This window comes from Solenopsis invicta, chromosome 2, assembly GCF_016802725.1.
Source record: "Solenopsis invicta isolate M01_SB chromosome 2, UNIL_Sinv_3.0, whole genome shotgun sequence".
Classification (NCBI taxonomy): Eukaryota; Metazoa; Arthropoda; class Insecta; order Hymenoptera; family Formicidae; genus Solenopsis; species Solenopsis invicta.
Window position 1 is genome coordinate 17,769,711 of NC_052665.1, and position 13,542 is coordinate 17,783,252.

The window sequence follows — 13,542 nt, forward strand, 5'->3', positions numbered from 1 at the left end:
CACAGAAAGGAATGTCGAGCAGGTATGTATATAGATCTTTTTACCGATATTACAGGATTTTTAATCAGGTTTCTCAGCATCCTCCGCGTTCATGATACTCTCGTATTACATCCGTAATGAGCGAAGGTCTCCAGTACAATAATTGAATCGATAAACTTTTATCTTGTATACAAATGTAATACGAGAGTACCATGAATCGTGGAGGAATACAATTAAAATTGTAATGATATCTTGTTACATCATTTGATCTTCTTTCAATGTAACACTTGACACGCATATACTCGACTTTTTCACGAACTCTTTGTGGAACAATACTCGTATATTTTCACGTGTCTCTAAGTATTAAAATACGTTATCTTGTTCATCAGCCATGATTCAAATGAAATCAGTGAATAGCGATTTTCCGTCAGAGTCGGCGGTACTCTATGGGGCTTGTCGTAAAGTAGTCATAAATTCAACGAGCATCGCGAATGTGCGTGCAATACTCAGGAGGAAATGTAACGCCGTTGTCGTCGCATCCTCGAGGATGCCTTTGATACCTTTGCTCTACCGTGACGGTAATCATGGAAACGCACCAAATCTCACTATCCAATAGAAGATACCGGAGAACAATGCTCTCAGCATCACAGCGATAAAGGTCGATTCAATTATCGTACTGGAGACCTTCGCTCGTTGCACTCCGCATCTACTTTTGTTCCTCGCGATCCAGTTTATTTCTTAGATTGGTCATGGGCTATTGTCTTGATCAAATAAACGGAGAATGTGTGCGTTGACGGGCGGTGTCACTATCGATTAGATGTTGAAATTACTTGAATGCTAAAATCGATAAGTATAAAATCACGAATACGTTTCGTATCAATAATTAATAAAATATTACAATTAATAAAATATTAGAATTAATATACTAGAATTAAATGTCCTCAAAATAACAGTTTGTCATATTGGACTGCTATTTTATACCACGAAGCTTCTTATACAAAATTTTCTGCCACTTTTGTTACTTGAATTAATTATAATAAATCTAGATTCTTTGAATCGATTCATCAATGTCTCATTAAATTTTAATCAAAGATCATGAAACAAAATTTAGAAAATATTATGTACGTATATGTATATGTATATTTATATATTTGTACTTGTATATGTGAGTGTATGCTACTTAAAACTCGATATTACATGGATAATAAAAACTCGTTAAATTTACCAATTACCTTGATAGAAATAAAAAATTTGAAGTATGAAATTGAGATTTCAAGCATTTAAATTTTAACTAGATGTATAATAATAATATCTTGATATTATAATCTGTTCATAATAATGAATTATTATTGGAAAATTAACCAAACATTGTCTCATATAATAAATATATTATTTTTGCACATTTTACATGAAAAAATAATAAATGTATTTAAAGAAAAGTCTGCAAGCTCTAAATGAGTTATTGCATACACAAATTCATGCTACAAGAGTAATAGATAATTGCTATAAAATTAAAACATGCTTGCAAAAACATCGAGTGGCAAAACAGCGCACTAAAGTAATTTCTCAATTGTTACAAGCCGAAGAGCTTCCAAAACTTTTCTCTCCTTAACTGGAAAAGATTTCTTTTGTCTCTTAATCTTTAAACAACAAATCCTTAAATCAGTAAAAAATTTAAAATTAAATTATTATTAAAATAAACGCTTTTACCATCTAATTTTAAATAACACTATATATTCAAACAACACAAGACATGTATGAAAAATATTTTAATTTTTCGAACTTTTTAAATATCTATTCCAAATACTTCTGACAATTATATTTTGCTATTTAGTATTTATTTTTAGATTTTATGTTATTAGAATATTTATTTTTGGCCTTTGTAGTCGGCCGGGATATTTTCATTGTTGCATTCACCGTGGCATCATTACTCATTTTATCTTTTATTCACCTTTCAACGAACTGTACGAGAGAACAGCGATATCAATCGAACAAAAATTAAAAAGTTCCTCGTGAAGTTAATATCAACGCCGCGTCTTTTGCCTCCGAATATAAAAGCCGCGCTCATCGATCAACAAAACGACGTACAAACTTTTTCGGAACCTCAAAAGATCTCGATAACAGCGCCGTGGCACGAACGGCCAAGGGCGAAGTACAAAGTCGATAATGCGTTCTGATCCAAAAGCCACGGTTTAAAATGTTAACGATACCCCAATAATATAGAATCATCTTTTTTTCAGTAGGAAATATGACATTGTAACATTTTAATGCGAATATTAACATTCTATCAAATTATATCAATTGATTGATATTAAGTGTCAATGATTAAATATCAATGTTTTGATATATGATTTTAAGATTAAGACTCTCAATTAGTGAGCTAGTATAGATATAAATTTTGACACGTTTCGTTAAAAATTAATTTTGTAATCTCGCTAAATGTAATATAGATTTCTATTTTAAATTGGACAAATTTGGATTAAAATTTAAGTTTGTCATAAATATAAGATATTAAATTATTATAAAAATGATACTTTAAATTATTATATATTGTTTCAGTAGCGAAGCTTTTTTGGTCCAATGTTTCTAAGAACATTTGTTCTTTCTTTTTAATCCGGAAACACGCTCACAAAATTTCAAAACTACTTGTGATTCCCACGCTCTCTCTCTATATATATTTTTATTTATTTTATTATTTATATACATAAAATGGATAAAAAAACTGCTATTATTAGATATACCGGCATTAACACGAGGCTTCATCGACTGTCTATCAACATTGCGCATTGGCATTCGTGTAAGCATTTTTAGGCTGTCTTATAGAAACGCGGATTGCCTTCTTCGTTCGTCCTGGCTTACGGACCGGTGCAAATTACCAGAGCTTTTTATCCTTTGAAGCGACGCACCCCCGCGTCGTAGTGTCCTGCTGCCTTTGCGATTAAATCAGACTCGGCCTTCTCTGGCTTCTTCCCTCTCGCTTTCCCCAAACTTGCTTTCCCGCGGTCTCTCGCTCGCGCTCGCGCTCGCGGCGAGCTTGCGCGCCTCATCCTGCACCCGGAGGTCTCCTCCGCAGAGGAGGACCATCAGGATCCCGATCAGTTTACCGGCGTCCCTCAGTCCGTGCGGTCGCGTTCGGTACTCGCATTCGATCCGCTGAATCACGTGCGTCCTCGGCAAAGGGTGAGAGAGAATAAAGCAGGCGATGTCGACATTAATGCTCCTCGAACGCGTCACTGCAGCATCATCGAATCGCCCTCGAGATGTGTGAAACTCCTCCAGGATTACCGCTACAGGTTTGCGAATATTTTCATTCAGATCGATCGCGCCGAAATTCATCGGCATCGTGAGAAAATATTAATTTCGGGACGCTTCGGGTTTTTCAAAAATTAACACAATAGCTCCGCAAAACATGTACAGATTGATTTCTTCATTGTAATGAGAAATTACAAAGGAATATTTTTTTAAATACGGATAGTTTGAAACTCTTTGTAAATTTTGCAAGATCTGTTCATCGATCTTTTATGATTACGAATACATTTTATACACTTTTATCTTTTGATATTTCATTACAAGAAATATATTTTTTTCATTATTATATAAAATAATAAATTTAACGTACGGTTCTTCCATTTTAATTATCAGTGACTTGAATTTTACATTTTCTGGTGTTGAATAATTCTTCAGAATTAGTGTTCCAAATACGAAAAGTTTTAATTCCATTTATTATATATCTTGTGCATATGTAAAGAAGTTTACATTTTTAAGCAGATCTTCGATTTATTTGCTCTGCAGATAAGTAAATTTTAATTCAGTCGTAATTGTAATAACATTTACTTTCTTGTAAGAAAAATAAATTTGCCTTCGCACTTCGAGGATTTTCACGTTTTTGAACAGTCCATGAAAACGTACGGAAGTTTTAAAAGGTTAGAATCTTGACTCTTCGTGAATTTTCATTCAGATCGGCTACAGTGATATTTGATCTCATCCCGTGAGAAAGGCACTTTTCATGCGAAGGGCGTGAAGAATTTCGCTTCGCGGTGCAGCCCTTTGGGATCCGCGCGTTGTGGGTTAGCGAATTTTAATTCCGGTCAGTTACACCGAGGTTTACCCTTGCAACAAAAAGAAGTTACTTTTGAAGTGAACACATGTCGAGGTAAATTTGCATATTCGTGTTAAAATTCTTCGAGATTGTTATAACGAATGCAAAAATTTTATTTGAGATCGGTAACACCGATAAACGTTCCTGTTTAAAAGTTTGCTTTTTACTAGTGGAATCTATAGATTTGCAAAAGTTTTTTAAGATATGTCCATTTCTGATTTATGAATATAATTGGCATCGCTCGTGATGCCGTTTGTTCTTATTGTCAAGAAAGATTCCGTTTTCTTTACGAATGAAAGGTCTTGCATCCACGAACTTGAAAGTGCAAAGCTTTGCTGGAAGATTAATGTAATAAGTTTGCATATTTTAAATTACATCGATTGTAGCAACGTTTGTTTCTAAGAGAATGGCAGGAGTTATTCTAGAATTATAACGAACTTCTGACCGAAGCTCTCGATATATTCGACAAAAACACATTCACCGTGGTTGGTAACGCGTTCGCCTTATCCGATATACTTAATTTATGGCCGGAAACGTATATTACCTCGCAATGATTAATGCAAATCAAATGCGGTTATCGATTCGTCGATATGAGAGATCTGCAAGCGCTTTTTATTAATCGGCGTCTCGCAACTGTGGAATGACTTCGGTTCGCGCCAGTTTCCATAATATCGCTCTCGCATTGCGGCAAGAAACAAATTAATTTCGCGAGCGCGATACCCGTCGCTGGTTCCTGTAACTTTTTAATGAAAGCTTCGATTTTCGGGGCTGAGCATCATCGAAAAGTTTCTGCGCGGAATCGAAATACGACAACTTTGTAAACATACGTATATTTGTTATCTTTTATTTCTCCCCCAATAGCCCGCAAGCCTCAGATCTCGTGATATCTTCTGCAATGTGAGATCGATTTAAAACGTCGACTTCTTGTCTGTGATAGCCGTCATTTGTAACGTTCGAATTGCATCGCTATTCTTCAGAAATCAGCTCGCGGAGAAAGCCACGTGTTTCCGCTCAGTCACCAAAATAAATGATGAAATGTGGGAATAATTGTATTGTCACTTAAATAAAACGTTTATTGTCACTTTTTTTTTAATTGAGACATCGACGGCACGTGCACCGCGAGTGACTCGTCCAGTGTGTGTGTGTGTGTGTGTGTGTGTGTGTGTGTGTGTATATATATATATATATATATATATACTTTTTTTTATGCACAAGTCATTTCGACCGTGCACTCGACCACGTGCGCTTGCAGCGGAAAAAAGGTGAAAAAAGAACAATTTATTTTGGCCTCTGTCGAGTGCATCGTGAATTTCGTTAATAACAAATTGCAGCCGATCTGTCTTCTCGTTTCTCGCGTTGTCGAACCGACAATCGTATCCGATTTGCATAAATTGCCGCGGCTACAAAGGGTGGGTGTATGTCGTAGAGGGAACGGTAAGTTCGTCACGATGGCTTTCCTCGTATTAGCGACATTTAATCGCCGATGTCGCTGGGAAAAGCAAGCCGGGGCAATTACCGGCGATCTTTGTACCGACATGCGAGCAGCGAAGCGATATTCTCGAATGAATATTCCACAAGTGTTCCGAGTGTTCCGCAATTGATTTCGAATAGCTCGGATTATTGGAGGGTCGGCGACCGATAAGTTGTAGAAATCACAGCTAAAAGTAACGGTGAGTGCGGAAAGCGAAATTATTTACGCGTTCTTGCCGCGACTAAAGAGAAATCCAGGAAATTAAATTTAAACCATCAAAACTCGATATTACGTGTCGTCGCGATTGTATTTTCAAAAAATAATTAATCGAGACAATCATCAATCTATTAAACACCCACCGATGCTTATGAATACTCACATATTCTTGTGAACCATCGTTTTCTTTGACGGCGAGAAATCAATTTTCAGTCGCTCGCGTTCGTGCCGCTTGACATTTAATGGGCTGCATATTCGCGGATCGATCCACGAGAGATTAACTCGTCACCGGAAGTGCGTACATTAGCGATGAGTTTGATCGCGGCTTTTCACACGCGCGCGCGCGTATGCACACATATAGGCGCTAATACGTACGTACGCGAAAAATCGCAAATCGACGATAAAACCAACGAACGCGAATTACGCGTCGCGCGAATAATCTCCGATTTATCTCATCGTAATTTTCCATCCTCTTTCTTATAGCTTAGCACGCCTGCTTGATGCTTTATAGCCCATTAAATAGACATAGATTATTGGTGGATATATTTGGAACACGCGATATTATCAACTGTAAATTATCATCAGGCGCACATGGAAAACGCAACGATTTACGGTCAATTTCACTGTACCTTCCGCCCGACGTTGAGAATCCGACGAAACGATTTATCACTTATGCAGTTTATTTACGAAAGACTGGCGGAAATAGCGAGGCATGAAAATCACGTGCCTCACGGTTATCATATTTGCGTGAGGCTGTTGTTGTAATTGCTGTAAAATGCGGCGGCACGGCATGCTTTAACGGATATTCTTTATCGCGGCCGGGATGATCGCGTCGGAACTGAAATGCGCAAATATTTGGACAGGCAGAAACTAAGTTCTTCTGCACCTATTCCACCCGGCTACTTCATGTAACGCGCATAATGGTGTTTCTTCAGTATACATTGTTATCAGCTGACTACGAACTTTGTTGAAAAAATCTACGGTCAAGTTAACCGGGTCAATCAACCCTGCTACGCTTAGATTTGTGTAACTGCTAATTCTAAGTACCATCAATATTTGCGCGATTCTCTCCGCTCTTCTCAAATTGGAAAAGATATTTGCCATGGCAAGGCGACGGCGGCAGCGGCGGCAGCGGCGGCCAACGGGCTTAATTGATCCCGTAGAGTAGATGAAAGTGGCCGCCCGCGGTAGTGCCAGGACGCTTTCCGGTTATATAATCTGCGAGAACAACACTCCACCATTTCCGGGATTACGGTAATGGATAGTATTTATTTTCTTACCGCGCAACTTCATTTTTAATCATATCTAAAACCGCTGGACGAAAATGCTCCACGTACGCGGTCGTTTTCTTCATATTTCTACCGAGCGACCCCGTGCGCGGGGTGTTTGTAAGAAATTGTTTCTGGGAAAGACCCTGTTTCTTTCGTACGACGAAACCGTCAAGAGAGTAACGTACTTCCGCGACGCGCTGCGGCAGCACTCCGCTCCTCCCTTCCCCTGGCAGACTCGAGTAATGGCAGTAATAGAGCGCCCGATCCGCCGTAAAAAGATACACGTTTCAATGATGCAAACGGCAGAAAGATTGCTCAAAGTGATCATTAGCGTTCATGTATTCATGCTGTATTACGAAGTTGTTGCTAATAATTACGCGCCCGCGTTAAAAGACGAGAAAACTTTCGCGTCTCGCAGGACGAGAATTGATTACTCTCGTCGGTACGAGCATTTCCGGTTCATCGTGTCGCTACGTTTCCGTGCATAAGCGCTTGGTTGAAATTAGCCTTATTTTTTCCCGAGAGCTTCGAGAGCCGTCCTCGCTTCGCCGTGGACATCGTCTCGCGGAAGATACGTTTCATTTGAAAATTCTTTCTCGTGCGCCGCCACTCATCGTGGAAATTGTTTCTCCGGGCAACGACGAATCGCGTCTTTTTTCCACCTCAACGTTCGTTTTCAGAGATTCAAGATGCAATCCTCCGTCCTTATTGTTTTTTCTTTTATAGCCAGCAACCAGAGATGTGTCAAACGCGATCCACTTTTTCGAGACGTTGTCCCAGTTTTCGAATCACCTGGAAAGCGCTGAAAATGCACAACCTTAATAGTACTACTAATTTAAATAATCAAATCCAAAGACTTCGAATCACCGAGAGATCTGTGAAAGGGATGTCTAAATTATAGAGGAAAAACTTGAACGCTCCAATAACAGCAAATTTTATCTTTATTCTTGATACAAGCGTGTATAAATTGCATTTATTGTAAAACGGAAATCCTAATTGCATGGAGAAAGACAGGCGTCGTAAAATAAAATTTATATTTAATCTTTATCGATGCATACACAAGTCACATAATTTGAATCAGCTGTTACGAAAACAACATTTGCTTTTTGGGAAATTTTTTTTTTATATATCCTGATTTGATTATACGAGTATTATTTCAATGCACATTCATTTGGCATCTAAAACATGATCATTTTTTAATACAAAATCTATTTTTTGACACCTTTTAACAATCTTTTTTTTACCGTTTGTAAGATTCATCCTTTCATACACATTTTATAGCAATTTTTTGTTAGGAGAAGAAATTAGATTTCTTTAACAAATAATAGCGATTGATACTCGTGTGTATTTAAAGACGTGGGACGCTTATTTATCTTCGTCAAAATAGTACTCTTTTTGTAACAATTAATTCAAACGTACGCTATCTTAAATTATCTCGTCATAAAACATAAAAATTCTTATAATTATATCAACAAAAGTCTTCATAGAAAATATTTTGAGATTTATCGAATTTTGTCTCTCAGCAAAGACGCTCGCGATTAGAAGCAAAAAATTATTTAAAAAGAAATCGGGGTGATTTTTACACATTTTATATTTACAGCGAGTCGATAATCGCAAATTATATATCCGTGCACATTTTCGTATCGATTCTCGCTGCGCGACAACACACAACGATAAATTTTTATACTCGCATAGACCATTTATCCCATTGAACGTTTGCGTGCCCGACGCTAACATGTTCGACATGTTCGTATTTATCGCAGACGCGAAATGTGGAATCGCGTAATTAAGAGAACTCGCGGTGTCGCCTAATTGGCTTACCCGGCCGAGATGGTTGTTAATTTATCATGATATAAAATTATGCCCTCCGTTCTTTGTTGACAACGTTATCTTGTTTGAGGAAGGCGAAAGTTAATTAATAACATTTAATAAGCAAGCTGTAATTATTAAGATGATTACTCGTTGACACTTTAACAGTAAAATGACCGAACTTTCCGTATTATGTAGAACGCTTCGTAGACAAATTACTTTTGTGAATATTCGCAAGCTAAATGTAATTTATTATCATTGCAGTCATTTTCTTGATACATGAATTTCATTTTCCGATTATCTCTTTTAAAATGTAAAACGAACGAAATTGTATATGCGCAGTTGCAAATTACAAATGCAATAAAATGCAATATCTGTGCTGTATTGTATGATTGCTCAATAGATATTTTAACCATTTTTTTTTAACTATAATATTAGTTTGTGACAAGAATGCATTTACTATCGACCGGACAATAAAAGTCTGATTCACGTTATGTTACATCCAACTAGATCAAAGAAATGTAAAATGTAAAAAAAAGTCGCAAAGATTCAACGAAAAGTAGTATCGATTGCGTGCACACGTGTACACAGTTTTTTCATCATTTGTTCTCGATCCGGCAAATAAGTAGTTAATTTATTCGTTTTTGCCTGCGCGACCTGTCGCCTCCAACCAAGTTAGATTGCATTGCGGTTTCAAGTTTTCTCGGGAACAGGCATCGATAATGCATAGGCAAAAATAGGATGCGGTCAGACCGGAAGTGTAGTGGCAAAACCTTTTCTATTGTAAATGATATATTGTATATTCATATATGATATTTATGATATATATGCGTAATATATGTATATTTAATATATGAATAGCGGAAGTGACCAATCTATATACAATACATGCATTTAAATATTACTAGCTATGGGCTCAATAGTAAATTCCCTTTTAGGAATTAAATTCGTGTATTTTTGTCAGCGCTCCTTCGGATAATACGTGACGAGATGAAGGAATGACCAACGGTATGCGAAGCGCGCATTCGTATGCTGAATAATGTATCTCGTTACCGATATCGATAGCGTTGGAACAGATCGTCTCCATGTGGCACGCAGATGCATCTTCTCGCGTAATAACGCGCCAATAAAGCCGTTCGATGGTATACTTACTTCGCTCCGTTTACAATGTTACTTAGCATCAGCTTCGCAAAATCTTTTCCCTAATATTTGCATGTAATAACTAAAACTGATTGTACCTTGCTATTATTGTAGTATTATTTAAAACTAGTATTTGGAAGTTTGATGATAATAATTAATCGAAACATTAACGGTGTTCGCTCAGTTGTAAAAATTCCAACTCTAAAAAAAAAATAATTTAAATTATAAAAAAGTAATTAAAAATTCTCCAGTAATATCTTAATTTAACAGTGATTTAGTAAGCGGAATTTTGTAGAATTTAAGTATGAAATAATATGGCAAAAATATAACATTTAATACTTAATTATAATGTTTAATAAAGACTGATTGCGCGAACACAAATGCGTTATGAATTTTACAATTTTATAAAATAAATAAATACGCTGAAAATTACACGATAAACGGCATACATTATTGACATTACTTCTGTTGGCTCAGTAAATGAAACAGGAAAGATTAAAGTAGAGAAAAAATAACTTTTCTAAAATATACGTCACGTAGGTATTCTATGTCAAACGATTGTATGTACGTTTACTCTTCAAACTTTTTTGAAAATCTGTCCAGGCGTTTTTACGGCATGACACGGTAACAAATAAACAAATAAACAAGTAGAAACTTATTTTTATTTTGATAAATAAATACCGAAAAATATTACCTCGAAATAACGATACAAACAACTCTGACACATCGATAATATTTCGTAAATTCGCAACAATTTCGGGAGTTTTTACAGTCACTGCGAACATGCCGAAAGATGTTATTTCGTTTTTCAACGCCGGAGCGGATATATAGGACCGCGGCAACTTCCGCGGCCCAAAAAACTTCGGGATTTATTCATTACACCTGCGTTGTTACCATCATACTCGCGTCACATTCGTTTCCGTGAGATACGAACGCGCCTTGCCTCGCGCTCAAGCACTCCCAACCATAGCATTTTTCTACTACATTAAAAGGTAGGAATGCGTCCTGTACGAGGGTCCACCGATGTTTCCCCATTCCATTATACGTTTGGAAAAAAAGTCAACTTCATTTCTGTTCTTTTCATTATGTAATAAAGTCTTTTAACTTGTGTTTTCTCGAAAAATTCCGATATTACATTGATAAATTTTATTTTTTAATATCTACGTACGTGTTAATAATAACTCTAAGGAGTTATGAATAGTTCTAAAAAAAATAAAGATTGCAAAGTCTAATTGTCTGTTTATATTGTAAACACAATCATTTACAACTATTGAAATAGCGAGTGAATTGTATAAATGTTTCCGTACAATAGTCATAAGAGCGACAACAACAAACTGCACTTTGTATATAATTTATTGCGATCGAGTTTAATTACAAATAGATTTTCGTCTGAGTGGCGGACCGAGAGAGATCTTCCCGTGGAAATCTCGCGCTGCATTATAATATAAGTATTGTTTCAAAGGGCAAAATATTCTCGTCCGTCGCCGAATATGTTAAATATTTCTTTGAGACGGCACGGCGGGGATAGAGAAAGATATTCGCAGCTTCAAATGCAGCAAGTTATACGTAAATGAAACGCATATCTCAGAACAAAGATTTTCCGCGGTCGCTTTTGTAATATAGATATTTGTTCCTTGATACTGTAGTCCGGTAAGCCTCTAGTATGCTGTATATCGGAAATGCAAATGCAAGAAACGCGAGTATCAGATTTCTCGACCGCGTAACGCAATTTAAAAAGATCATACAAAAGAAAATTTTTGTCCGAATTCAGTATAAGCTCGAAATTATCGTTTATCCTTCAAAATTATTATCGCGTACTCTATTTTACTTTATACAACAAATTGTCCAATGTACAATGCGTGTGCGGTAAGTTTGAAATAAAAATGAGTAAGGTACCTTTATTTATATAAAAAATGATGTTTTTAATTATTGAGTACACGTCCGAATATCGTTACACCAAATTACACAAGATATGCATAGAATTTTTGTTGATTAATTAATATACAATTTTGTCATAAATATCGTAGAGAATACAAATGCATGCGTTACGCCGGTAAGAAATTTCGCCACTAACGTAATATACTCGATATAATACCGGGGACGGCAATAACTTGCAAAAATATACGTTCTGCATCTGTACCAGGTAAGATGAAAATTAAAAGAGGCGACGTGCGCGGCGTGACGAGTACGGTAGCTGCTGCGCCTAAGAGCGTCGTTGCCATCTTCGCCCCTAGCTTCGGGAGAATTGATAACATAAATATCACGGCGGACAGTGGCCACAATTTATGGGCATTGTAATGACCCTTAATGCGCATGAGTAGTTTGGCTACAAAGCCCTCATAACTCTTACGCGGAGCAAACGTTGCTAATTTTCTTGCGCCCGCCGCTTAGGCTGTCTTGTGCTAACTCAACCTCGCTCTCACCCACTCATACCGCCGTCCACCTCCCCTCTCTCCCTCACGTTCCGACTTCCGTAAAAACGTAAATTACAGCCCCGACTAGGCGAGATCATCGTTTCCATTCTTATCTCAGACTCCGACTGTCCCGCGAGATGATTCATGTGCGTTTTCCAAAGTCTGATCTCCGTGATTTTAATCCCTCCGTATATTTCCACCGGTGTCACGACCGATGTTCCAAGTCACGGAAAACGGCGATCCGTTTAGATAATTAAATCGATATTCGGCTAATTCTTCTTAGTAATCTTAGTAATAATTCTTAGTAATCTTCGACTAACTCAATAAACTTAGTGGTTTAAAATTTTAAAAAGAGACGTACCTATTTTACAATGAGAGAAATAACGGTTAAATCGTTAATAAAATATATGTTTTATGAAGAAATTTGTAATCTTATTTAAAATTAACTGCGCAAACAAGAAAGTAAGAGCTTAAATGAGAAACATATAAATATTGTTTGTTACTAAATACTGTGCCGAAAGTTCAGCTCAAAAATTGTGTCATCGTATTAAAATCTAACACTAACATCAATATATCAACTGCAGTCAGGAATAAGTTTTAAATTAAGTTTATAATTATACGTATTAGGACATATGAATTATTACTTTTATCTCATATCTGATTAGTCAAGAATATATAATTGATAATAGATGAATTAATCATATAGCGATTTTACAATGAATAAATTCAATTACCTTCCAATTACCTTTATTCATTTCATTGATCGTGCATAACCATCTTTTGGAATTATTCGTTTACAGTACACATTCATTATCTCATCTAAGGTTTTCATGTTTCAACGTCATTCTTAATATTTTCTAGAGCTTTTTGTGATGCTGCATATAAATCAGTTACGCTTTTCTGATTATCTAGGACTCTAGTTAGATCTACAAGTAAGAACCACTGGGTGAGCTGGCCAAGTTTCGAAAAAAAAATCGGAAAAAATATATTGCAATTTTTAGTAACCGACTGTACATCTAAAAGTACTTCGAGATAAAATATTTTAACTTACAGACGCGCGACTTAATAATCAGATTAAACGTCATCATTTAACTAGATATTCTGTACTGTCTCGTCATTATTCATAGAAATGCATTTTTAAAG

At 36.4% G+C, this 13,542-nt stretch overlaps 1 protein-coding gene across 1 annotated transcript in view; it reads left to right on the forward strand.

Moving 5' to 3' along the window:
* The first annotated feature begins 3,082 nt into the window (after positions 1–3,082).
* LOC105194567 (lachesin) overlaps positions 3,083–13,542 on the forward strand; it is a 73,421-nt gene continuing 62,961 nt past the window's right edge. The window contains exon 1 of the mRNA XM_011159545.3: positions 3,083–3,272. The gene's annotated coding sequence lies outside the window, so the exon portion shown is untranslated. The remainder of the gene's footprint in view (positions 3,273–13,542) is intronic.